The 24,943-nt window shown below is 36.4% G+C and overlaps 1 protein-coding gene across 21 annotated transcripts in view; it reads right to left on the bottom strand.

Annotated features, from left to right (window-relative positions):
* RBMS3 (RNA binding motif single stranded interacting protein 3) overlaps positions 1 to 24,943 on the bottom strand; it is a 1,727,904-nt gene that overhangs the window by 17,899 nt on the left and 1,685,062 nt on the right. The gene's annotated exons all lie outside the window — the stretch shown is intronic.

The raw sequence follows: 24,943 nt of genomic DNA on the forward strand, positions 1-24,943 counted from the left end.
AAGGGAGCCCCGGGAAGATTACCTGCTCACCTACAGAAGCCAAATTCTATATATCCATGTCTAATACACATCTCCCCTACAAATGCAACACTGTACTCTTCGAGAATAGAATTTTCTATAGAATCAGCTATATTCCTGAGCTTCTAAACTTGACCAACATCACAGAACAAGAGAACCAGAATCATCACTGAAGACAAACTTCCTCCATTCATGAAAGTTAGAGAATGATTTTGATGGAAAACTGAAAACCTCTGCTACTTTATTCTTCAACATTTGCTAAGTTCAAATATGAATGCCGTGAATCAATATGCAAAGCCTAAATTACTATGTTTTCTGTATCTCCGTACTTTCAGTGTGCAAGCCACTTAATGGTCCTGAATCAAGGGAAATATCTGAATGAAGATGAGCTCATCAGTTGTTTGTGTTGTTCTTCAGTATTCATGGAGAAGGATATTAATTAAGCAACTTTGGAATAAATGTATCTCTATCCTAAACTAAAAACTCTCTTACTGTATCTATTTGCTAAAAATAGAGATAGCCTTAATGGAACAACTTTAAATCAAACAAACCAATATATTGTCTGTGATCCACATGTAGCAACTAATAACTGTGTAACGCTAATTACAATTAAGTTTAATTCCTACCAATACAAAAATAACCTTGTAACTTGGACCAAAAGCAACTATTTGAAAGGCCTGTAAATATAACTAATTTAGGTTTGCACTTGAATATCACCAGAGATTTCTATGCCCTATTCTCTGTGCTCTCACAACATCTATCAATTTTTAAAATATTTTCCATTAATTTTCTATTGAAATTATCCTGACTGTCATCTTCTTCTTCTTCTTTTTTTTATTTATGATAGTCACAGAGAGAGAGAGAGAGAGAGAGGCAGAGACACAGGCAGAGGGAGAAGCAGGCTCCATGCACCGGGAGCCCGACATGGGATTTGATCCCGGGTCTCCAGGATGGTGCCCTGGGCCAAAGGCAGGCGCTAAACCACTGCGCCACCCAGGGATCCCCAGACTGTCATCTTCTAAAGACACAGGCCAAACTTTGCATGTCTCTGTATCTTCCAACACACCACATCACATCTGATAAATAATTGTTCAATGGCTGAAGAAAAAGTAACAAGAAAGCCTTCCATCTCCAGTTACAAATCTTACATGCCCTTGGCTGTTAATAATTCTGAGCTCATTGTAGGAATTAATTTCATGACCCCCATAATGGGTTTATACCTTTAAACATGTACTCTACCCTCCCTCAGTCTCCCTTTCCTTTCTTCCTTCCTTCCTTCCTTCTGGTAGCACTTCCTAGTTTTGCTTAGAACTAGTGCTTTAAGGAACATACATTGGAAAATCCTTCTTTAATCAAATCTCAAAAGTCTTAGTAGACTTGTAGCAGGGGAGAATATATTTTTGCCAACTATGAATTTATTTAAGCCCAGAGCTGATTCTATTAGGGCTCAGCTAGGTAGGATGGCTCACCCATTTTACAGATTGATAAACTAAGACCTTATGTAATGGGAATAAACTTCAGTTCTTCTGATGCATGATTGAGCACACTTTTCAGACTACTTCTTTATCTTTGAAATTAAGTAAGTCTTAGGACTTTCCTTTTGATTGTTCCCATCCAATATAGATGCTAGGTTTGTTTGTTGTTGTTGTTCTTGTTGTTAATAGGCTATAAAAAACTGAAGATCCAATTAAGAAAGATGGAATGATATGTCTTTGGTTAATATTTTTATTGCCATTTAATTTCCATATTTTTTATTTTATTTTATACTCACAATACCTAATTTTCTTGCAGGAGGCCTATCCTATATACTTTATTTATTTTAAAATTTAACGTACTTTTATCCTACTCCACTAAACAGAACCAATAGAGATTTTATAGTATAAATGACATCAGCTCAGTTCAATGTGCTTTATCTTTTAATGAAAAAAAATCTTTCTTGTTGCTTTTTTTTTTTTGTCGCGGAAAAGATAATAGACAGAGCTTGAGAACATTGTTTGAAAATTAGGGATAGGCTTATTTTAAACAAATCAATACGGTGGAGCTTTATGCCCCATAAGACTATTATTTCTGCGTAAACTTTTGCAGTAAAACTCTGCAGTAGTCGACACATATATTCTAGGGTGAAGCCTCAAGAAGTGACAGCTTTGTAAAATTTGGAGCAAATGCTTACAGGAAATGGCTCCAGCTATGTGTAAGATCAACTCCCAGCTTTAGGTAATTGGTGACAAATAACTCTGAACTTTCTCGGCAAGAACAGTTTTATTTCCTTAAGAGCACAGATAAACTACAGTCAGACTTAATAATCCAGGCTGCACAAACACTGTTTAGATCTGGATGCCTCAGAGACTTTCCTTTATTTTATCCAGCTAACAAATGACAAAAGACTAAGAGAATGCCCTGTGATATAAGAAACCTGCCCTTTTTAACTTGGTAAATCCCGGTGGATTACCTTTTGAAAACATACCAAGAATGGATGTATACCTTTTAAGCTATTTTTTTATTGGTATGTCTCAAAGGTTAGAAAATATCTGCCACCATTCTTTCATGAGTACAAATTATTTTGTATTTTTTGATACAGTGGCTAATGAGAACCACATTGCAACGAGATGATATGGATAAAATGGATATGTCCGTACGATATTTTCTTGTTGGTAGCAGCCCAAAGTTGAGACATGAATAGGGAAATTTTATGTTTTTGGTAAACAGCTTGATTATTTTACATATTCTAAAAGCACTAGATTTTCATATGTAAGTTTGAAGGAGACCTGAATAGCCATTTTCAAACCCACAGAATAAATTCCAGACTCCATCACTTGTTCCAAGAAGTCTAGACGCTGCATCACCAAGATAGTTACACAAAGAGAGAAAAAAATGGTGAAATTGGAGAGGGATTGTGTTTTTGCCTATTTAAGTTAGGACAAACTGTTTCTGTTACTGTGGAACCATTGATTATTTCCAAGGAAACAAACTCCACATTTTTAGTTCTGGATTTACTTTCTTTTCCCTCACCGAAGCAAAACAAATATGTTTTATGTATTTCCTGAGAGGAAACTTTCATTTAATAATTTGTAGAGCAAAGGAGTAGCAAAGAATTTCCTACATTTGAATTTTTGAAATTTCCTCAAATAATTTATCAAACTTGCTCATTTGGAGTTGGCACTATAGTGCATAGATTTTAAATAGGTGCTTCTAGTCCTTGCTATAAAATTCTTAAAGCTGTTTAACAAATTCCAGGAAGGGGAGTTGTCCAGGTACTATCAAACCTGGAAAGTCAACAGGGATACAGGAAAGCTGTAAAAATGCACCTCAGAGAGGAAGCAGAGCACAAGAAAGAAGCATCATGGGAAATGATGCTAACAGGATGCAGTGTGAATTACTTTCAAAGTCATCTACTGTAAAGTTCCTTCTGAAAAAGGAAGCATAAAGATATAGGGAAGAACCTGCCTGAACCTGCCTGGGTTGGGTGAGTGGCCGAGGGAAAGGCATGTTGTTACTTCAGGTAGAGGTACTTTGTGGTGTGTAGATTTGCAAAATTCTATCATATCAGAGCTGGGAAGCAATACCTGAATGGCAGGTTGGTATCATTTCACATGCTTGCTTGCTTTGACTAAGCAGTAATAACTGCCTAGAGTGAAATTCTAAGAATGCCTCTAAGTCTCCATGCTACTCAATGAATGACAGATCACCCATAGAGAGGAGGAAAGCTGGAGAGATTCTCCTGGAAAGGAAAGAATGTCCACTAGGCTGGACTCCTATATGGTCACCATTGTACATTCTTCCTATATTCTTTCTGCTTCTGCCAATAGAATGTTGGAGAATGAAATGGATCCCCATCCAGAATAATAGGAATGCAAGCTTTCATAATGTTTTGTGTTAGTATTAATTTATAAAGTAGGTACTAACATAGAAATAACAAAGTAAACAGTTATGAAAGATGAAATAATTATCCCTAAAGAGCAAGTGGAGGTGAATACAGATAGTAGCATATATTTCATTTACCAGGAATAAACATACTCAAGGAGGAAAGATAGCCAGTGGATGGCTTGATAAAATGGAAGCCTAGAATTCTTAGGAGTATGTAATCTATACTATCTCACCCAGTTCACCAGAATAGTACTAAACATAATCCACAAAGAGGTATGCATTAAATTTTTAAACAAAAAATACACATTGTCAATACTGTATTCTGGGGTGGTACCATTTTTTTGGCGGCACATAGCAAAGAGAGTAACAAGGAAGCATCTTGGAGGTTGTTCTCAGCTTGGAAATTTACAAAACCTCACCCTCCACCCCACCGCACAATGGGGAGAAGTAGTCATTCTCATATAATTATAGGCTAAGGAGGCCTTCAATCTTGCAGAGAAAGGAATTTTCATGAATGTATTGGAAAAATCCAGGGCCTGTTAGGTTCAAGCTTGTGCATAGATCTCTGTGGCAGTAATAAAAATAAGATATAATACTATGGAAATGTAGCTGATTGAGAAACTGTGTCTAAAATTTGAACTTCAAACAATTCTATATAGGCATCATGAATTCTTTCCACCTTCTCAAGTTTTTCTAATATTTGCTTTATTTATTTTGATTGATTGATTTTAGAAAAACAATTATTAGAATTAATAAGGGCATTTAGAAAGGTTGCTAGATATACTAAATAAAAAACTAGTTCTATATATCAGCAGCAATTAAAAATGAATTTAAAATTATACTATGTAGATAGCATCAAGAAAATCGAATACCGAGAAATAACTTTGAGAAAAGGCATGAAAACTTCTATACTGAAAATTAGAAAGCGCTGATGATAGGAATTAAATAAGACCTAAATAAATGAGAAGATATATCACATACATGGATTAGAAGACTCAATATAGTTAAAATGTTAATTCTCCTAAAAAGAATTGATAAATTCAATGTAACTCCAGTTGAAATCCAAAAAGTAGAAGTCAACAAATTCACTTTAAAAATTATATAGAAAGGCGGGACGCCTGGGTGGCTCAGTGGTTGAACATCTACCTTTGGCTCAGGTCGTGATCTCTGGGTCCTGGGATTAAGTCCTGCCTCGGGCTCACCACAGGGAGCCTGCTTCTCCTTCTGCCTATGTCTGTGCTTCTCTGCCTGTCTCCCGTGAATAAAGAAATAAAATCTTCTTTAAAAAACTTATAAGAAAGGCAAAAGACCCAGAATATCCAAGAAACGTTTAGGGAAAAAAACAAAGTTAAAGGATGCATACTTCTACTAGATATCAGATTTACTAAAAATTCATGGTAATTAAGATATTATAGTATTGATTCAAGGATAGAAAGAGTGTCACCATAATTCACTGTAGGCAAGAATGATCATTTTAATAAATGATCCTGGATCAGCTGGATATCTCTACAGGAAAAATGATCCCTGATTCTTACTTCATACTATACACAGTATTAATTTGAGCTAGATCATAAATATAAACATGGAAGTTATTTTAATATAGTTTTTAAAGAAAATGGAAGATTTCATGATATTGAGAATAGAAAAGATCTCTTAAACATGACTGAAAAAGAACTAATAATAAAAGCAAATATTGATAGTTGGGCTTCATTAAAACTATGAATCATTAATTATCAGAAAACAGAGAAAAGATATTTATAGTACACATATATCTGACAAAGCTTATACATCGAATGTATATTTTTTTTAAAAAATTCACAATCAAAGTTTAAAAAAAAAAAATTCACAATCAGTAAGAAAACTAAGCACCAAATTTTTTAAAATGAGTCTGAAAGAACTATTAATACAATAACTTAGATGAGTCTCCAGGGAATTATTATGAGAAAGAAAAATAACTCCAAAAGATTATATACTGTGATTCCATATGTATAACATTTTTTATATGATAACATTTTAGAAATAGACAATTAGTGGTTGCCAAAGATTAGACATGGGGCTAGGGGACTAATAGGACTAATAGGTGTAGTTATAAAAGTGCAAAAAGAAGGATTCTTGTGATACTGATACTGTGTTCAATATTTTGACCGTGGTGGTGGCTAAAAAAGTTATACAGGTAAAAATGGTATGGAAAATGCACACACAAATGAGTATAAGTAATACTGAGGACATCTGAATGAAACTTGTAAATTGTATCAATGTCAATGTCCTGCTTGTGATATTTCAATATAGTTTTGTAAAATATTACCAATGGGGGAAATTGAGGCGATTGTACAAAGGATCTCTCTATATATTATTTCTCACAACCACATGTGAATCTTCAAAATTTCAATAAAAAGCTCAATAAAAAACAAAATAACGGGCAGCCTGGGTGGCTCTGTGGTTTAGCGCTGCCTTCAGCCCAGGGCCTGATCCTGGAGACCCAGGATCGAGTCCCAACATCAGGCTCCCTGCATGGAGCCTGCCTCTCCCTCTGCCTGTGTCTCTGCCTCGCTCTCATGAATAAATAAAAAAATCTTTAAAAACAACAACAAAAATTATATGTATAATTATACATATATGTATAATTATATATTATGTATTATATTTATAATTATTATATATAATTATATAATTAGATATAATTTTGTTTATATATACATATATATACACACACACACATAGTCACTCAGACACTTTAGGAAAAAGAACTTCTAAATTCTAAATGGCCTGTAGGCATATGAATACATAATTTCTTCAATCACTGGTCATCAGGAAAATGCAAATTAAAAATATTATAACACTATACCCTTACCAGCATGGCAAAAATGAAAAAGACTGACAATACCAAGTGTTGGAGAGAATGTAGACAACTAGAAGTCTCATACATTGCTAGTAGGGGTATAAATTGGTATATCCATTTTGTAAAACTGTTTGGCATAACATTTATAGAATCTATGAACAAGTGATCCCACTGCTAGGTATGTGCACAACAGAAATTCCTTCAAAGGTACACCAAGAGATATGTATCAAATATTTAGAGCAGCATTATTTACAGTGGTTCCACTGTAGAAATAACCTAAATGTCCATCAACAGTAGAATTAGTATATTGTAATATATTTATATTGTATAATATAAACAATGAAAAAAAGAACCATTGCTCTACAAATATGGATGAATGTCACAGATATGTAATGTTGAATTTTTAAAAAGGCCAACATACAATGCTCCATACTGTAGGATTCTATTTACCTGAAGTTCAAAAACAATCAAAACAAATCTATGTTAATAGAGGTCATGGTTGTGGGTACTTTTATGGAGATAATAAAAGGGCAGGGACACAAAAGAGCCTTCTGTAATAACAGGACCTTTTATATCTTGATCTAGATGGTAGATACATGAGTATCCACCATTTCATTATTTCTAAAACTTACTGAGCTATAAGCTTATGAATTGTGTATTCTTCAGTACATACCTTAATTCTATAAAGAAGTTAACAGTAAAGAACAAAGGACCAACATAGAAAAGGAAAGGTGGACATTAGGGGAGAGCAGGGACAGCTTATCCATTTAAACAGATTAAATTGAATGGATTCAGAGGTATGTTTGGGAGATTTGTAGGGTACCTCAGTTCTTTTCTCACTGTTTCTATTTCTGCGGCAAGATGTGAGGGGCAAGCAAGAGGTGGTAGGTTTTGGAGATGGTATGACATGGTTGTCTTGGAGAGTGAGAGTGAATGGATCATGGAAATGCAGTAAGATTTATGGGCAGTGCTGAGGGTCCATTTAAGTTATGTGCCTCATAAAATTAATGTCAAACTCAGCAGCACTGGTGGCATGCTTTACTCTTGCCACATTCGGTTGTTTGAAGTAAAGGAGCAGACCAAAAATTGGATGCAAGCAGGATCAAAGTTCTACCAGGGGAGGATGATGGAGGAAGAGTGAGCAAGGGAGATGGGGACTCATGAAAGGGAGTGACTGCAGTGTTCTACTATAAGATCTAAGCTAGCATGGATGTGAGCAGATGAAGGAGAAAACTCATACTGACAAAGTGGCAGGCAAAAAGCAGGTAGGCAGGCTTACTGATGTCATAGAATTATTGCCATAAAGGTTGTTAAAGTGATTGTAGAAGGAAGGAGGTGGTAGTCAGAGAATGGCTGGTTTGAAATTGAGCTAATATTCAAAACTGAGATTTGGAGTTAGCACAGTGATTGCTAATAACCAATTCTAAGATAGGGTAGAAAAAAGATCAGCAGAAGTGGGGAACTCAGTAAATGAGAGGTCAAGGTGATCTATTATGAAATTGCAAAGATAGACAGATATTCTTAATTCACTTATTAGCAGCATTCAATATGATTTTACTGAGCCCCTCTTATGTGCCAAGTTTTAAGTGAGCATATATTATAGTGTTGAAACATGGATTGGGCAATAGGACCTGACAGAACTTAGAAGAAATAGATTTTGCTACTAGCCCATTGGGTGTCCTGGATACTTTATTCATGTTTCTGATCTTATGTATATAAAGCTATTTAATTTTATCTATTATTCATTTGTGCCAATCTTACATTCACCACAGTACCCAGAAACACAGAGGCTAATTCAATCCTAGCAAGTCGATCTTTTGTATTGTTACTACTCTCTTCTGCTAGTCTTGCCATTTCGCATTTGAATTTACTGTGTACGCCTTCCTTGTTGTTTAACATTCTCTGCTATTCTTGCATATTAGTATGGTTTATTGATAGTAAAGAATTAGAAGTCTCTGTAAAGTGGAGACCTTTCTCAAATGACAAAGATTCCTGAGGTCAAATCATTTATTTAAATCAATCTCTAAATTTGAAAGTATCAAGAAATCACTTAACAAATGATCTGACTGTCCTACTATCTAGGTAGTTCTTCATAAATGTATGCGAACCCATAGCTGAACTAATGCCCTCAGCTTCTTCAGATCATTTAATCTTTTCCCAAGGAAACCAGGTTTTTATATTTTTTAAATATTTAATTTTTAAAAAAAATTTTGGAAATGAAATGGAATGAAATGGAAATGAAAACTGAAGGATTTTGTCAAGAAGCTAGACAAGTGAACCAAGAAGTCTCCAGTGGAAACTCTGTTGTTTTCTGTGTAAGTCTGTGACTAAAGCATTAATTTGAGTTAAGTAAAGAAGACACTTCAGCTGAAGGAAGGGAACTGATCCAGGGTGCCACACACACTGTAAATTCCATTTGCAGGCAAAACATTTCCTCTCAACCATCTCAGGCCCACACATTGTGAATGCCAGTCATCCTAGTGGACCAGAGGCAGACACAACAAGAGGAAATGTTAAGGGTGACCCACAATATCCTTTGAAAGAATCCAGTCTCTACAAGAGTCAACAAACATGTTCTTTTTTTGATGTGTTTGTTTTTTAGTGAAGAGACCTTCAGAGATGGAGCTTGACCTATTTGACTAGTTGGGATATTCATATTAGAGATTGATCATATGGATGAGGAGCAAATGAAGAACAGAGAGGAAGGGGAATAAAAGAAAAAGATGGATCAACATTCTAAATAAGGAGGAAAGAAGATAAATCAACAATGAGTTGGGTATAAAGCTATGTGAGAAAAATACTTCTAGAAACTGTATTTAGAAAAAAAAAAAACAACAAAGGGATTTACATGGCACTGCTCTACCCCTGTAAGCATATTTAACTGTGGTATAACAAAAAACATAATACAGGAGTTACTGCCCAGCTATAGATGTTTTCATTCTTTTCTCCAAAGATGTGAAGAGTTCAAAGAAAAGAGCCAAATGCTCAAAGATAGGAGGATTGGAGGGAAATAGACCTTCTGGTACCAGAGTCCAGATTCCACTCCTCGCCACAAGAATTGAACAGTTTGTTTGATGAGAGCTGTCAAACAGTGGAGAGATGAAGAATGTGATCTTGGGGGTAAATTTCAATCCACCTGCACTGAGTTCTTTGAATCATTGTGACCTATAACATATCACACTCCTGCTCACAGTGATGAGTATTCTTTTCATAATTTCCTTCCTCTATGTCTTTTGCTTTCTACTGTGTTTTAACCTCTTTCTATCTACTCCTGACACCCATCAAAAACTTGTTTCTCAAACTGAGTCCAGATGCTAAATTTCTATATGAAGCCTCATTGTTAATTTGGAAGTGATCATTCTCTCCTCTGACATCTGACAGTTCTTTATCTGTACTTCGGCTAAAGCTCTTGGCACTCAAACCCTGGAAGCTCCTAGAGGCACTATCCCTGATTCATCATGGTTGGCACTTAATACACAATTATTGAATGAATGAATGACTGCAAAACTGGGTGAATAATTCGGGACTCTGGGTGAAAAACTCAAGCTGTATAACCCATAGGAGCTATACAGTTGTTCAGGAAAGAACACAGAGATCCCAGTCCTTTGTTTTCGTCTTGACGCCTGTGATGATTTGTTTTATGTGTCAACTTGAACCAGCTAGGAGATGTTAAGATCGCTGGGAAAACTTTATTTCTGAATGTGTCTGTGAGGACTTTTTCCAGAAAACCTTAATATTTAAACTCGTAGTCTAAGTAAGGAAGATCCTCTTCATCAGTGTGGGTAGGCAGCAACCAATTCCCTGAGGGCTTGGACAGACTTAAAAAAAAAAAAAAAGTAGAGGAATAGCAAATACTCTCTCACTCTTCTTGAGCTAAGACACCCATTCTCTTGCCTTCAGACATGGGAATCTTGTGTCTATGGCTTTTCAACTCAGGAACTTATAATAGTTGTCCCCTGGTTCTCAGGCCTCAGACTAGAATTTTACACCATTTGGCTTCCCTTATTCAGATTTGGACTGAATTATATCACCACCGTTTCTGTTTCTTCAGCTTGCAGAACCCAGACTGTGGGACTTCTTGGCCTCCACAACCATGTAAGCCAATTTCTGTAAGTTACCTCTTTATCTATTTATCTTTCTATCTATTTATCTCTCTCTCCCTCTCTCTCCCTATCTCCTACTAGTTCTGTATCTGTACAGAACCCTAATACAATGCCTATTTCGTAAATGAATTGGTAGACAAAATGTGCTTATAGTTTGTCTTCGAGTTTGGCATTTCTTTGGAAGCACATTATGGCATGAAAGAAAACTGATGAAAATTGTTATAAAGGGTAGAGATGAGACTTTCTTAAGACCCACCAAAATTCTCTAATGGAAAATACCCAATATTGGTGGAGACTTGATTATGGCCTTCAAATACTGGAAACCCCAAATTGTAAGAAAAGGCCAGCTTCACTCAGGAATCCAAACTACAAAGACTGCTTCAAGCCTGAACGAGAACATCTCATCCACATTAAGTGGGAATTTGGCCTATGAATAGAAAACCATTGGATTTTTCAGGGAGAACACTAGAAATTCAGGGAGAATAAGATCAGCATGCTTGTGAACAAAAGGGCAAATGAGTAAAATCTTTTCATTGGAATAGGTTGAAAGGTAAATATTTGGAATTATCTCACTGGTGAATTAGAGAGAGAGACAGATGATCTAGGACAAAGGAAAAAAAAACTAAAGTCCCAACATTATTATCAATGGTGGTAGTGAGGGTGTTGGTAAGACAACAGTTGAAGTGATATACAACAATTTTCTTTGTTGGAGAAGGAAAGAAATTGAATAGGGAAAGTTGATGAATGCAGCAGAAAAGGGAGATGCAAATATGAAATGCTGATATACAAGTATGAGGGTTTTAAGATTTCAGAGGGGCAGCCATTATGGTTAGGTCCATAATGTGGCCTTTGACATGGGGGGCTGGAGTTGCTTAAGGTGAAAGTCACTGGAATCAAGGAGGTGAAGGGATGTTGACACCATGGTAATAATGAGGCAGGAACTGGAGGCAACAGGAGACTAATGACAAAAGGTCATACTGAATGTGGGGGTTGGCAAAGAGATCAATGAATGATAGCAAAAGTAAGTGGAAAAGGATAACTTCCTGGGGCAGTGTCACTAAAGGAAGAAATTTGCTCACTGTGTACAAGAAGCAACAGTGATATAAAAGACTGTTAACATTTCCCTCCAGCTCCATGGGTCAAAGAAGAAAGTGAAGTCTATATCCAAGAAGATGGTTGAAGAAGGACATATCCTTAGGACAACAGATTTTAGTTGAGGCATGAAGAAGAAATAATGTTTTGTGAGGAGCATGAAGATGTAGAGGAATTTATCTTTGTGTTTTACAAAGTGCTTTCAGAAAAATACAGAGGAAAAGATAGCACAGGAGATCAGCAGTAAATGGGTGACCCACTGGGCAAGATACTAGAGTATCTTGGTGAAAAAAGACTATGTGAAGGCAGAAGCTCCAGCCAACTGAATTAGGATAGTGATTCCAGAGACAAGAGAGAGAAGGCTGTTGGCATTTGCTCACCTCTAGGTTCCAGCCAGGCCAGGTGAGATCTCAAATGGTTTCATAGCTTGATATATGAATGCCTGTAAGTCATGCTAGAACTATTACATGTTGGACATATAAATATTCTTTCTTCTTTTTTTTTCCTACCTGCTCATTACTAGAGGCCATTCACTCCAGAGAGTTGAAAGACTGTATATTTGAATTCAAATTCAACCTAAGGATAAGCAAATGTTCCCTGTACAGAACTGCACAAAATGAACGAATCTTGAAAAATGCTTCGGCAGCCCGGGTGGCTCAGTGGTTTAGCACTGCCTTCAGCCCAGGGCCTGATACTGGAGACTCGGATCGAGTCCCACGTCGGGCTCCCTGCATGGAGCCTGCTTCTTCCTCTGCCTGTGTCTCTGCCTCTCTCTCTCTCATTCTGTGTGTCTCATGAATAACAAATAAAATCTTAAAAAAAAAAAAGAAAAATGCTTTTCATAAACCACTGTTGGTATATTACTCTTGACTCACAAGTGCTTTCACGATTTCTTAGTGGACAGGAAGAAGGGGCTCCTATAATAACTCTTATTATCATTGGTGTTGATCAGAAATGCTTCTCTGAAAGATAGCCAAACATTCCACCCATAAAATAATCTATAGCAAAACTGAAATGCTTTTCTTTTTTTTTTTTTTAAGATTTTATTTATTTATTCATGAGAGACACAGAGAGAGAGAGGCAGAGACACAGGCAGAGGGAGAAGCAGGCTCCATGCAGGGAGCCTGACGTGGGACTCAATCCCAAGTCTCCAGGATCACACCCTGGGCTGAAGGTGATGCTAAACCGATGAGCCACCTGGGCTGCCCTGAAGTGCTTTTCTTCTGGTTTCTTCTTCTGTCCTTGTTCATTGTTTTTACAGTTGTTATCATTTTTGAATATATTAATTACTACTAAAATTTAAATTTTAAATTTTAATTTAAAAATTTTTTAAATAATTATTTTAAAAAAATAATCTTTACCTATTTAACAATTGGGATTTAGAAGTAATTTTCCATTTGATTTTCAAGGCAATATGAAAGAAAGAAGAACTTTGTACAATAATAACAACAAATAAAACCAGGAAAATATGCTTACATTGTTTAGCATGATGGAAGATCTAGGTTTGTATCTATAAATCTCAGTTTTCTTAAAAATACAGTCAAACATTCATGCTTTACAGGTTTTTTGGAAATATTAATGAAATAATGCATACAAGTCTCTTATCATAGGGCTGGGTGGCTGTTAAGAACCTAATAGGAACTGTCATTACTATTGGTTTTACTTTTGTTGGTATCATCATTATGACAAGAAAAAAACTTTCATGATCTTAATATTTAGGATCAGAAATCAGCTTTGGCAGGAAATGCTTATTTATTTTCTCATAGAAATTACATTGAAAAAAAAAAAAAAGAAATTACATTGAGACACCTAGGGTGGACACATACAGTTCCAAAGGCATGGGTGACAGACATGTACCCTACATGAAAAGATAGTGAAAAAGAGGCAAAATGGGAGGAGCTTACATTTCTGAGAAATGGGGAGAGCCAGAGGAAACAGGGTTGGGAGGGCAGTGGGGAGAGATGCCCATGAGCAGAATGAGCACAAGCATATAGAGGGGAAGAGCTGGTGAAATCCCATCACGGGTATGTGACCAAAGGGCATTTAAAGCACAGGGTTGCACCTTTATAATCAATATGAGGTTGCTTACATGCCCAACATATGTCCATTACTGATCATGCCAAAGAGTTCACTAATGTTATTCTAAGTAGGGTTTTTGTGTGAAAACTGGGGAAGGGGGTAAATTCACATCTGAATCAACACAATGCAGAATATAGAGAGCACACAGAGGTGACTACAATGCCTATAATGCCCTAGAAAAATTTAACTATTTCAGAAAGCTGTGGACTTCCAAGGGTGAGGAATTGGGGCTTCCAGCCAATTTATCTGGTTTCAAAATACTGGGGACCCAGAGACACTCAGGTAACATTCTTTTTTTTTTTTTTCAGGTAATATTCTTAAACAAAGAAGGTGAAATTGAATATAGTTAACTCGGAAGGGCTGAAAAGTTATTCTAAATCTTAGTATTTTCTTATCCACTGGAAAAATAAGAAATAAAAGGTTTGATCATGGACAAATGTATGTAAGAAGCAGTTCCAACAGGAAATAAAACTAACTGATATAAAAACTAAATAGACAAAAGGACCAGAGTGTACTTTCTTAGTGGTGGTATTGAGGAAGTAAAGCAACCAAAGTCACATAGAAAGAAAAATCAATCTAGATATCACACTACTCTTAATTTTTATGTATGTCCTAATTTTCCTTGGCTTGGTCCCACTTAGTTCATCTGTTCTTCTTTATCCTAGAAGACTTTATTTTCTATTTAGAGCCTTCACTAACTCAAAGGCTACTATGGACACTATTTTTCTAGAACATTAACTACAGATGTTTCTACAGTTTGGGGCCTGTTTTTCTCTTTCCTTTGACCAAAGGAATTGTGTTTCCCACCTACCATTCAAAAATATTTATGAGAGTCAACTCTGTTTCACCAATCTCCTCCTTCATGAATTCCATGCCCATTTACAGAAAATAAAAATATATGGGTTTGAATTTCTTAAAAATGACCCTTAATTCTTATCTAAAAGGATATTTACAAAAAAACAAGAAGAGAAACTTAACAAGAGGGATCAATGACTAAACTGTGACTCAAGATCACAAGTTATAATAAACACAGATTCTAGAGAGAAGATATGAACAATGGTAAGAAGGAAGGTGCAGTCATCATTTTTTTCTTACCCACTTCTCAATAGGAACTGAGATTTCCTTTGAGAATTCTTATGTTTCTCTTTCCCAACCATGTTGCTAGAATGTACTTAGAATGTACTAAGTGGATCTTTACTTACTTACACAGTAAGTGGATCCTGATCCCTTGTCTAGAGGTGGATGAGAATAAACTTTCAGAACCAGTGAGACTACAGATGTTTACTAGAGCTCTGGGAAAGAAAAACCTTCTTCTTCTTCTTCTTCTTCTTCTTCTTCTTCTTCTTCTTCTTCTTCTTCTTCTTCTTCTTCTTCTTCTTCTTTTGTTTTTGTTTTTTTTGTTTTGTTTTGTTTTTCTGTGGAGACTTCTAGAAATGACTTTTGCTCTTCCCTGGCAGAGGAATAGTGTGAGTATATGGGGTCATTGCTGGGACAGCCCCTCTGCTAACCAGGACAGGGAAGTGGAACCGGGTTTGTTAGATGTGAGGCTGTGGAATGGTGGAATGTAGATGACATGCAGTTATGCAGAAAGAAAATAGGTCTTTAGTGACATCATTCAAGCCATTAAATTAAACCATTGTGAGCCGAATGTTTAAGTAGCCCCCTGTGGTTGGAGAGGTCATATTAATTTAAAGGAAGAAATTAGGCAAAAGAGAAAAGGAATTAAAAAATATACAACATTATCAGCTTGGATAGAACTGGCCAAAACCACAGCAGGCCAGACTAACAGAGGCTCTGTGTTACTATGCCTGTAAGGCATTTTATCCTTTCTCATCCAGGCAATAGAAGTTGCTGATGGAAACTTCTCTGACATTGATAGTTGGCTGTCTCTTTTAAACATTTACCCAAATTCAGCTTGCCTAATTATTTTAAATATTTTTTCATTACTATTTATAGCATCTCAAGACCATTTCCTAATTAGGAGATTCTAGTTAACAGAGTTTTCTGATATTTCTGAGGAAACTCATGGAAAATGGCCACCACTCTTCCACATCCGCCTTGCAGCTTAATGTGGAAACAATCCACTATAGTCCCTGATATTCCAGTACTGGGGTTAAATGTTAACACATTGAGAAATTAGTAGTTTGTCATACAATAGGCCCTCAGGAGGATGTGAAGAAATCCTGAGAAACAGGCTCAGGCCAGTTTTGATGAAAGAAGGAACTATGAGATTACTCTAGTTGATTGGATAGGCCCCACAGATATAAAGCTCTGAAATAGTTCTTAGAAAAGCCTAGGAGAAGAGAATATAAAACGGAAATAGAAAGTGGATACTGGATAGTCTCAAACGATCACTTTATTTGTATCGATTCTGCAAATGGCCTTAAGTGCTAGAGCTATTGTATCCTGCTACCATTTCTGATATCATATCACTTGACTGGATTCCCCACACCTTTCCAGTGTTACTAAATGTTGTATTTCTCTAGATACCGCTCATCCAACTCATTTGTTCTGTTAATCTTGGTAGACTGACTTTCCTGAACTAAATCTTACATACTGCTTGTAACCCAAATATTCTATTTCTATCAGATACCTTGTCTAATTTCTGAACTCTAATAAACTCATTATTTTATTTTTCCCTCTGTTTTTTTTTTAATTTTAATTCCAGTTAGTTAACAGTGTTATATTAGTTCAAGTGTATAATATAGTGATTCAACACTTCCACACATCACCTTCTGCTCATCAGGACAAGTGCACTCCTTAATTTTCATTATTTATATCACACACACACACACACACACACACACACACACACACACACACACATATACCCTGCCTCCTTTCTGGTAACTATCCGTTCCCTATAGTTAAGAGTCTGTTTCTTGGTTTGCCTTTCTCTCTCTCTTTTTTTTACCCTTTGTTTGTTTATTTGAGTGAAATCATGTATGTTTTTCTCTGACTTATTTAGCATTATACTTTATAGCTCCATCTATGTTTTTGAAAATCGGGATTTCATTCTTTTTATGGCTGAATAATATTCCATTGTATATGTATACCATATATTCTTTCTCCATTCATCAATTGATGGACACTTGGGTTACTTCCGTATCTTGGCTATTGTAAACAATGCTACTATAAATATAGGGGTGGATGCATCCCTTTGAATTAGTGCTCTTGTATCCTTTGGATAAATACCCAGTAGTGTGATTACTGGATCATACAGTAGTTCTATTTTTAACTTTTCAAGGCACTTCCATACAATTTTCCACAGTGGGTATACCAGTTTGCATTCCATGGTGCAAGAGGGTTCTCCTCTCTCCACAACCTCACCAACACCTGTTGTTTCTTGTGTTGTTAGCTTTAGCCATTCTGACAGGTGTGAGGTGATATCTCATTGTGGTTTCGATTTTCATTTCTTTGATGATAAGTGATATTGAGCATCTTTCCATATGTCTGTTGGCCATCTCAATAAATTACTTTAAATATCAAATGTTACCTAGGAGTGACGCAAAGCTAGATGTAACCAGGTCATCTTTAATAAGCATTGCAAAAAAAGCCTTCACCACGGATTCCTTTCATTCAGGATCTTCCAAATTATGTTCCATAAAAGGAGTATTCCAAGAAATTTTTATAGGTGTTCCACATACAAAGTACCCCTGAGTAAACAAGTTTTTAAAATGAGGGGATAAACCAAGTTATGTAGATATTTTTATCATGGGAATAAGAGTCCCTTTCTCTCTTTTCCTCCTTCCTTCTTTACATCCACCATTTCTTCCCCTGTAGGACTTCTCAGTGTCTAATGTACAGATATTTGTTGTGAATCTAAGTGCATCTCCAGGAAGACAAATGCAGTTTGTTACATTTCTCAAATGTGCTGAACCTTAGAACTTAAAAAATATATATATATGTATATATATATTAATATATATATATATTAATATTCCATGAGACTGAGGTACATTCTCAAGGACCTGGGTTTTTAAGTTTGACTTTACATTGGAATCACCTGGGCAGCTTTAACAACATACTGGTGCCTGGGTCCCACCTACAGATAATCTGATTTAATGAGCCTGGAGCATAGCCTGGGTATTTGGATATTTAGAGCTCCCCTAGTGATTCTCATATGCCACAAAATTTTAGATCTGCTACCTTAGGAGTTGTTTGGGAAGTTATGCTTAAATACATTCCATAAGGACATCTATATTTCACATGACTAAAAAATTAATCAAATTTAGGTGATATATTCCTGTTCTGTACTCTGTATTTCTATCACTCTTCCTTGAAGTTTTATCTTGCATTAAGAACAGGAGAGTAAAACAGAGACATATGTGTGTGTATGTGTGTGTACATGTGTATATGTATGTGTTTGTGTGTAATTGTAAACAATTGTAAAAGCATGGAATGTAGGTAAAATATTCTCAGTTGTACACAGGATTCTTTCTGCAGCACTGGTAAAAAGAAGGGATGGGGGTTCATGCACAGGAGGAGAGGAAAGTACAAGTGTTCTCATTAGCAGTGAGTCACAGTGAGTTTGTAGACAATGAAGGTCATCCTGGGTGTGAACTGGGAACTCGATTGAAAGCTCTGTTTCTACTTTTTCATGTTTTAGAAATACAAACAGTAAATAATCAGGATTAGATGCTGCCAGTTACAAAACGAGCCTTAGTATCCAAGCACAGTGTAATCCTTTTAACTGTATTTGACACCAGTGGAAAATAAAAAGGGCCATTTTAGTCATTGTTCTAATTACCTAAGGCTCAAAGAGATGTGCTAGAGAGGCAGATGGTTGTTGACATGGTGTGATTGCTTCTATATATCTCTCTATATATTGCATATGAGTCTTGGTCCTTTTAAAATAGAGCTTTAACATTACTAAGATCTCCCTGCAGTAACCATGTAACATGTAATAACCATACCATAGTGAATGTGCATATCATGCAAAGATACCAATTCATTTAATTTTATTTTCCTAGGATTTCCTAAATCTATCATTATAAGGGGATCCCTGGGTGGCGCAGCGGTTTGGCGCCTGCCTTTGGCCCAGGGCGCGATCCTGGAGACCCGGGATCGAGTCCCACATTGGGCTCCCGGTGCATGGAGCCTGCTTCTCCCTCTGCCTGTGTCTCTGCCTCTCTCTCTCTCTCTCTCTCTCTCTCTCTGTGTGACTATCATAAATAAATAAAAATAAAAAAAAAATCTATCATTATAAGCCATGAATCCTGTTAGAGTGGACTGCATAAATTCACATAGGGATTTCTCTGGTTATCAAAAAAGCCACTATGTTCATAGTCCAAGTCAAATTCTTTTTTTTTAAATCCTGCAGGGGCCCCTGGGTGGCTCAGGGGTTGAGCATCTGCTTTTGGCTCAAGTAGTGATCCCATGGTCCTGGAATCGAGTCTTGCATTGGAATCCCCGCAGGAAGCCTGCTTCTCCCTATGCCTATGTCTCTGTCTCTTTCATGAATAAATAAATAAAATCTTTAAAAATGAATCATAAAAATAAATAAATAAATACATCATGCAGAAGGAAGGAAATCAAACAAGACACAACAATGTATAATAGAATTCTGGGAGGAAGAAAAGAGTTTGAATAATGCAGGACAATTAACATTCTCCTTTTATTCAACTATCAGTTTTTCTCCTTCCGTTGTCTTACTTAGTCCAGCCTTTTCCCCTTCACCTGCCTGTGAGTGGCTGACTGACTTGGAGCAGTTTTCATTCTTGAGTGAGCATCATAATCACCTGGACAACTTATAGGAGATGATGATACTGGGCCTAAGCATTGCGTTTCTAACAAGTTTTTGGAGGTGCTGATGCTACTGGTTTAGGACCACATTTTCAGAACCAATAGCAGAGAACTGAAAATGTGAAGTCATAAACTTGGAGTCCTAGAAAGTGAGTAGCATAAAGTCTCTATTATAACTATTCTAATTTCTCATCAAACTCACACAGTATCAGCTGCCTTTTCAGCTCCAGAGAGGCCCCAGAGAGACCACTGAAGGGCTGGGATCTAAATGCTGATATTCCTAAATACTATGTTCATCCCTTCACTGGGTGCTGCCTACCTATCTCTGGCATTGATGGGATACTTGTGCTGTGCTTTCAGGTTCTCATGCCTTCTCCTTCTGTGTGGCCACTGAGAGTGGGCTGAGGTGAGGAAAAGTGGTGACAGGAACTCACTGCAGAAATGAACACAGAAACTGCACTCTCCCATGCTTTAGTAAGAACTCTTTGGTTATATTACTTATGTTAATATTCATGTCTTTAAACATAAATTAGTGATTATAGAAAAAGTCCTATGAGCTTGATGTGCTTTGCTGTGGCTGACTGGTTGGATTCCAATCTTGATGAGCTTCCCAAGGAAAGGTATTTTAGAAACTAGGCCTTATAAACACTATGTGATTTAACATCATATGGAATTAGTTCTTCAAATGAACTTGAAACCTTAAATGGCTTGGGTGATAAGTACAAATGCCAGTGGTGGGAGTTTTAATGCAAACAGACACCTTATACTATAAGCTAGGGGCAAAATAATTCAATTGAGTTTAGGGGATTAAAAAAATCCTCAAATCTTGCCTAAACTAGCCAAGTTCAAGGCCATCAATCAAACCTAATTTCCTAAAGGAACAAAAATAACAGAGGAGTTTTATGCACAAATGCTAAAAGAATAATAATAAAAAATAAACCCAAACAGAATCGCTGCTTATTTTATATTTATAGCCAATTTTATGACAAGAAAAATCAAGAGGAAAAACATCTCTTTGAGAGTAGGGAATTCAAGAAATGAAAATCCACAGATAGGAATGATCAAAGAGAAAAGTTTTCAAAGGACAAATTGATATTTTATCCCTATGTATACTGTTAATCTTCAGGAATTTTCAATGTCATTTAGAAAACATTAGTTAAGTTCCTTATGGACTGTTAGGATAATTTAGGACAAAACACAATGAGAGAAAGAGACAGGGAGAGAGCAGAAACTTTCCTGCTAGATGAAAAGGTGCCTTGTTTGATCATGGCTGAAAATCCTATTTAAGGGAAACCAGCCCTATGTCCACTGGCTGGCTGCCTTTCTTAAGTAAGCTCTTAATATAATAGTGCATCACTAATGGATTGGGCATGGTGCTTTCCATTGCATTAATGAAAAAGAGCTAAAGGCCATTACTTGTCCTGATTACCAGTAACAATGAGACCTAAATGCATGTCTTCTAGAAAATCTGCAAAAGGCATGACACAGGCCATTGAAGAATTAACACACACATACACATACACACAAATGAGGCAAAAAGGCTATGGGATCAGTGTGTTTGCAGTGGTGTGCACATGAGGGACCAAGACAACACAAAGGGTATGAAAGTACTTTCAGAAGGTGACTCAGGGGAATCAATTATAATGATGTTAGTAAGATAAATGAATATGATGGTTATCTAGGGAAAACAATTAACAAAATGAAATCTTCCAGATAAGCAGCATTGCTGAAGGGCAGTCATATTTCTAAGAGACACTTTGTACGTTTCCATCAACATTTTAAATTATTTCATTAAGACTCCTCCCCTAATAATTCTATTTCCTCCATTTTTTCACTTTTTCTTCCACCTTTTTATTCATGAGATTTTGATATCCCATTCAGAAAGCTCTCTGCATGTAGTTGTTCATTCAAATTTCAAAAATTCTTGGGAACTCTGTTTTCCTTTGACTATTTTTTTTTTTTAAGTTAAGGTTAGGATTATATAGGTGTGTCTACCAAATCAACATTCTTAGATGTGGACATCATTTATTCAATCAACAAATATTTATGAAACACCTACTAGGATGATGCTGGGCAACAGGGAAGAAAGGTAACTATCAGTACCCCCTGCTCTCAAGGAGTTTACATTCTTGACCGTAGAGGAAAAGAAAGATGATTAAACAGAAAATGATGATTCAGAGTGTTAAATGTTATGATGAAGATACTCTGGAGGACCTAAAAGAATATGAAGGATGCCATCTTTAAGATAAGATATAAAGATGAAGGACACTTCCATGAAAAATACAAAGCATCTGAGATAATCTCTGGAAAACAAGCCTGAATTAGCAAATTGAAAAGTAGAGGGAAAAATGTTAGACATCTAGACAGAATATCTAGACAGAGGAACAGATCCTAGCTATATTTCCACTTAGGCAAAAACTCTGGAAACTTGGCCAGTCCTGGAAAATGAAAGCAATTGTGCCTGGAGCACAGAAATAGTGAAAGATAAGTATGGAGAAGTAGAGATGGAGATCATGAAGGACCTTATAGCAGGGGCTAAGGACTGAGAAGGATTTTGAAGGCTGTGGAAAGATTTGAAAAAGTTTTAGAAAGATGACACTGATGATTGTAGTGAGAATGGATTGGGGTGGCTTAAGGCTTGAATCAGCAAGACCAGACAGATGGATGACATGCTAATCCTGTCAAGGATGACAGTTAATTAGATTAACTTTGTGGGGGAAAAACTGTCCTAAATTTTAGGCTTATTAGAGAAAGTTCAGGCATCTGACTAGTTTACTATTGCCTTCACATTCGGTCTTCCAAATTTGTTTGGAGTAAAAGTTAGCACTGAAGTCTGTACTTGAGGGTAAGACCTTATTTAAAGACTTCCATTTTTTATCAAATATTTGAGCCTTAGCACAACCAGGCAAAATGGGAATAGCATAGTTATTGAATTCCAAACCTCTGGAGACCTGCAATCTAAAGATGGGTTGGAGAGGTGGTGAGGAATGTACATGTATCTATACTGTTAGGTGGAGTACAACAGTGCTAACAGAAGACTTTGAATTTTCAAAATAAAGTTACATCACATCTGCCTGTGAAAATGAGGAAGAGATTCATGGCAGGGACGTTGTTAAAGATGAGTAAGATTTGACCAGCAGAAACTGCAGGTGTGGCAGAGAAGTAGTTCCAGGTAGAAAGTCAGCACAGGTCAAGTAAGAAAGAAAGTGCTCATAGCCAAACGCATCCTACAAATACTTGCGATGAGTGAGAGAACAGAATTATGGAGGGACTTGGTAGGAAAGGTGGTTGGAAGAGTATCTTGAGTATTATACCGTGGCAGGCTTTGAACTTCTGTACTAATATGTCTACTTGTTTTTACCTATTAAGTACTGATGAATACTTAATCCTTGTAACCTTTGAGTTGTGGCTCATGACTACAGATATTATACATTAGGAGTCTCTACTAATTTATTTAATTATAGCTCATCTTGCTCCCAAAAAGGATTTAAGGGAGCTTCCAAAATTGTATAAAATGTTGTAGTATCAAATAAGTGAGAAAAATGAGACAAAGGGAAGAAAGTAAGATGAAGTCAGCAAGGCTAATAAAATACATCCCATTAAAATTTGTCAGAGCTAGTTAGCAATGAATTACATGATTCACTGTGTCCATTAGGAAAGAAAATAAATCAGATGCATAGAAGAATAATTCCCAATATGGAGGCAACAGAGACATTTCTCCCACAGGTCAGAAAAAAGCAGATATTGTGTAGTCTTAGAAGCAAAAGTTTTAAAGTAAGCAAAGCAAGTTTCCAAGGGCTATGATTATAGTGTCCTTCAAATGGAAGTAAATGGCATTATGCCAATGCATACTTGAGAAAAGCTGTTTTTCAGGGGGTCAGTGGGACAGAGTCTCAGATAGAACAGCTTCTTCAGCCTAATCCAGGGTTATAATTTAGATAACTAAGGAGAATGGATATATTGCATATTATCCAAATATTCCTCCAAAAATATTATTTTCTTTTAGCCAAGGTTCTGAAAGGTATGAGTGTTAGTAACTTTGGAATTGTACTTCTTGACAAGGACTTGGAATGTAGCTTTCTTTGCTGTTAGTAACACATAAGTCTCAGTGCTGAACTTGGCACTGAATAGATAGTGTCAAATTGAAGAAGCTAAGAAGAATTTAAGAAAACCCACTCACTCCACCCAAAATAAACCTTCCACTATTTGGAGGTTTGTTGCAGGAAAGATAAGTTTCTTCTCAGGAAAAAATTAGGTCTGCATTCACAGAGAGATCAATAAGCAATCATCACTGTGGTTCTACAGTATGACGCAGTTTTAACACCCACGTCCCTGTAGAATAATCTCTAAGCCATCCATAGCTTTGAGTAGTGTAACATTCCTGGTATGTACTGGTGTGCAAGTTTGAGTGTTGCTATTAGAAAACTTGACTTTAGGGGATCCCTGGGTGGCTCAGCGGTTTAGTGCCTGCCTTCGGCCCAGGGCGTGATCCTGGAGTCCTGAGGTCGAGTCCTACATCGGGCTCCCGGCATGGAGCCTGCTTCTCCCTCTGCATGTGTCTCTGCCTCTCCCTCTCTCTATGTCTATCATAAGTAAATAAATAAAAATCTTTAAAAAAAGACAAAAGAAAAGTTGACTTTAGATTCAGAGATCTAATCTGTACACTCTCTCTGGCAGTAAAAGAATAGAGTAAGGATTGTTATTTATTAAGGTAACGCCTAGTTGTTATAGTAAGATCATATCCTTGCAGACCAAGTTAAAGTAAAAAATGTTAATCTCAAAGTTTATTCAGGCATTTGTGTGAAGGTTGAATAACAAAGGGAAAGGCCAGGTATTGACATTGCAATAATAAAATTAGAAGGTAACAAGGACCCAATCTGGACTAAGGTAACAGAATGGAACGTGGTTCAAATGGAGAGCAGACTCAAAGTATATTGTGAAATTAAAGAAAGAAAGAAAGAAAGAAAGAAAGAAAGAAAGAAAGAAAGAAAGAAAGAAAGAAAAAAGAAAGAAAGAAAGAAAGAAAGAAAGAAAGAAAGAAAGAAAGAAAGAAAGAAAGAAAGAAAAGACTGCATGAGGGGAAGAGTGAACAAAAATGTCTGAGATTTTTCTACTAAAGCTGTTTGGAAAGATAGAAAGAGATGGAGTACTTCCAAATTCGTTCTATGAGGCCAGCATCACCTTAATTCCGAAACCAGACAAA

Source organism: Vulpes lagopus, chromosome 19 (genome assembly GCF_018345385.1).
Source record: "Vulpes lagopus strain Blue_001 chromosome 19, ASM1834538v1, whole genome shotgun sequence".
Classification (NCBI taxonomy): domain Eukaryota; kingdom Metazoa; phylum Chordata; class Mammalia; order Carnivora; family Canidae; genus Vulpes; species Vulpes lagopus.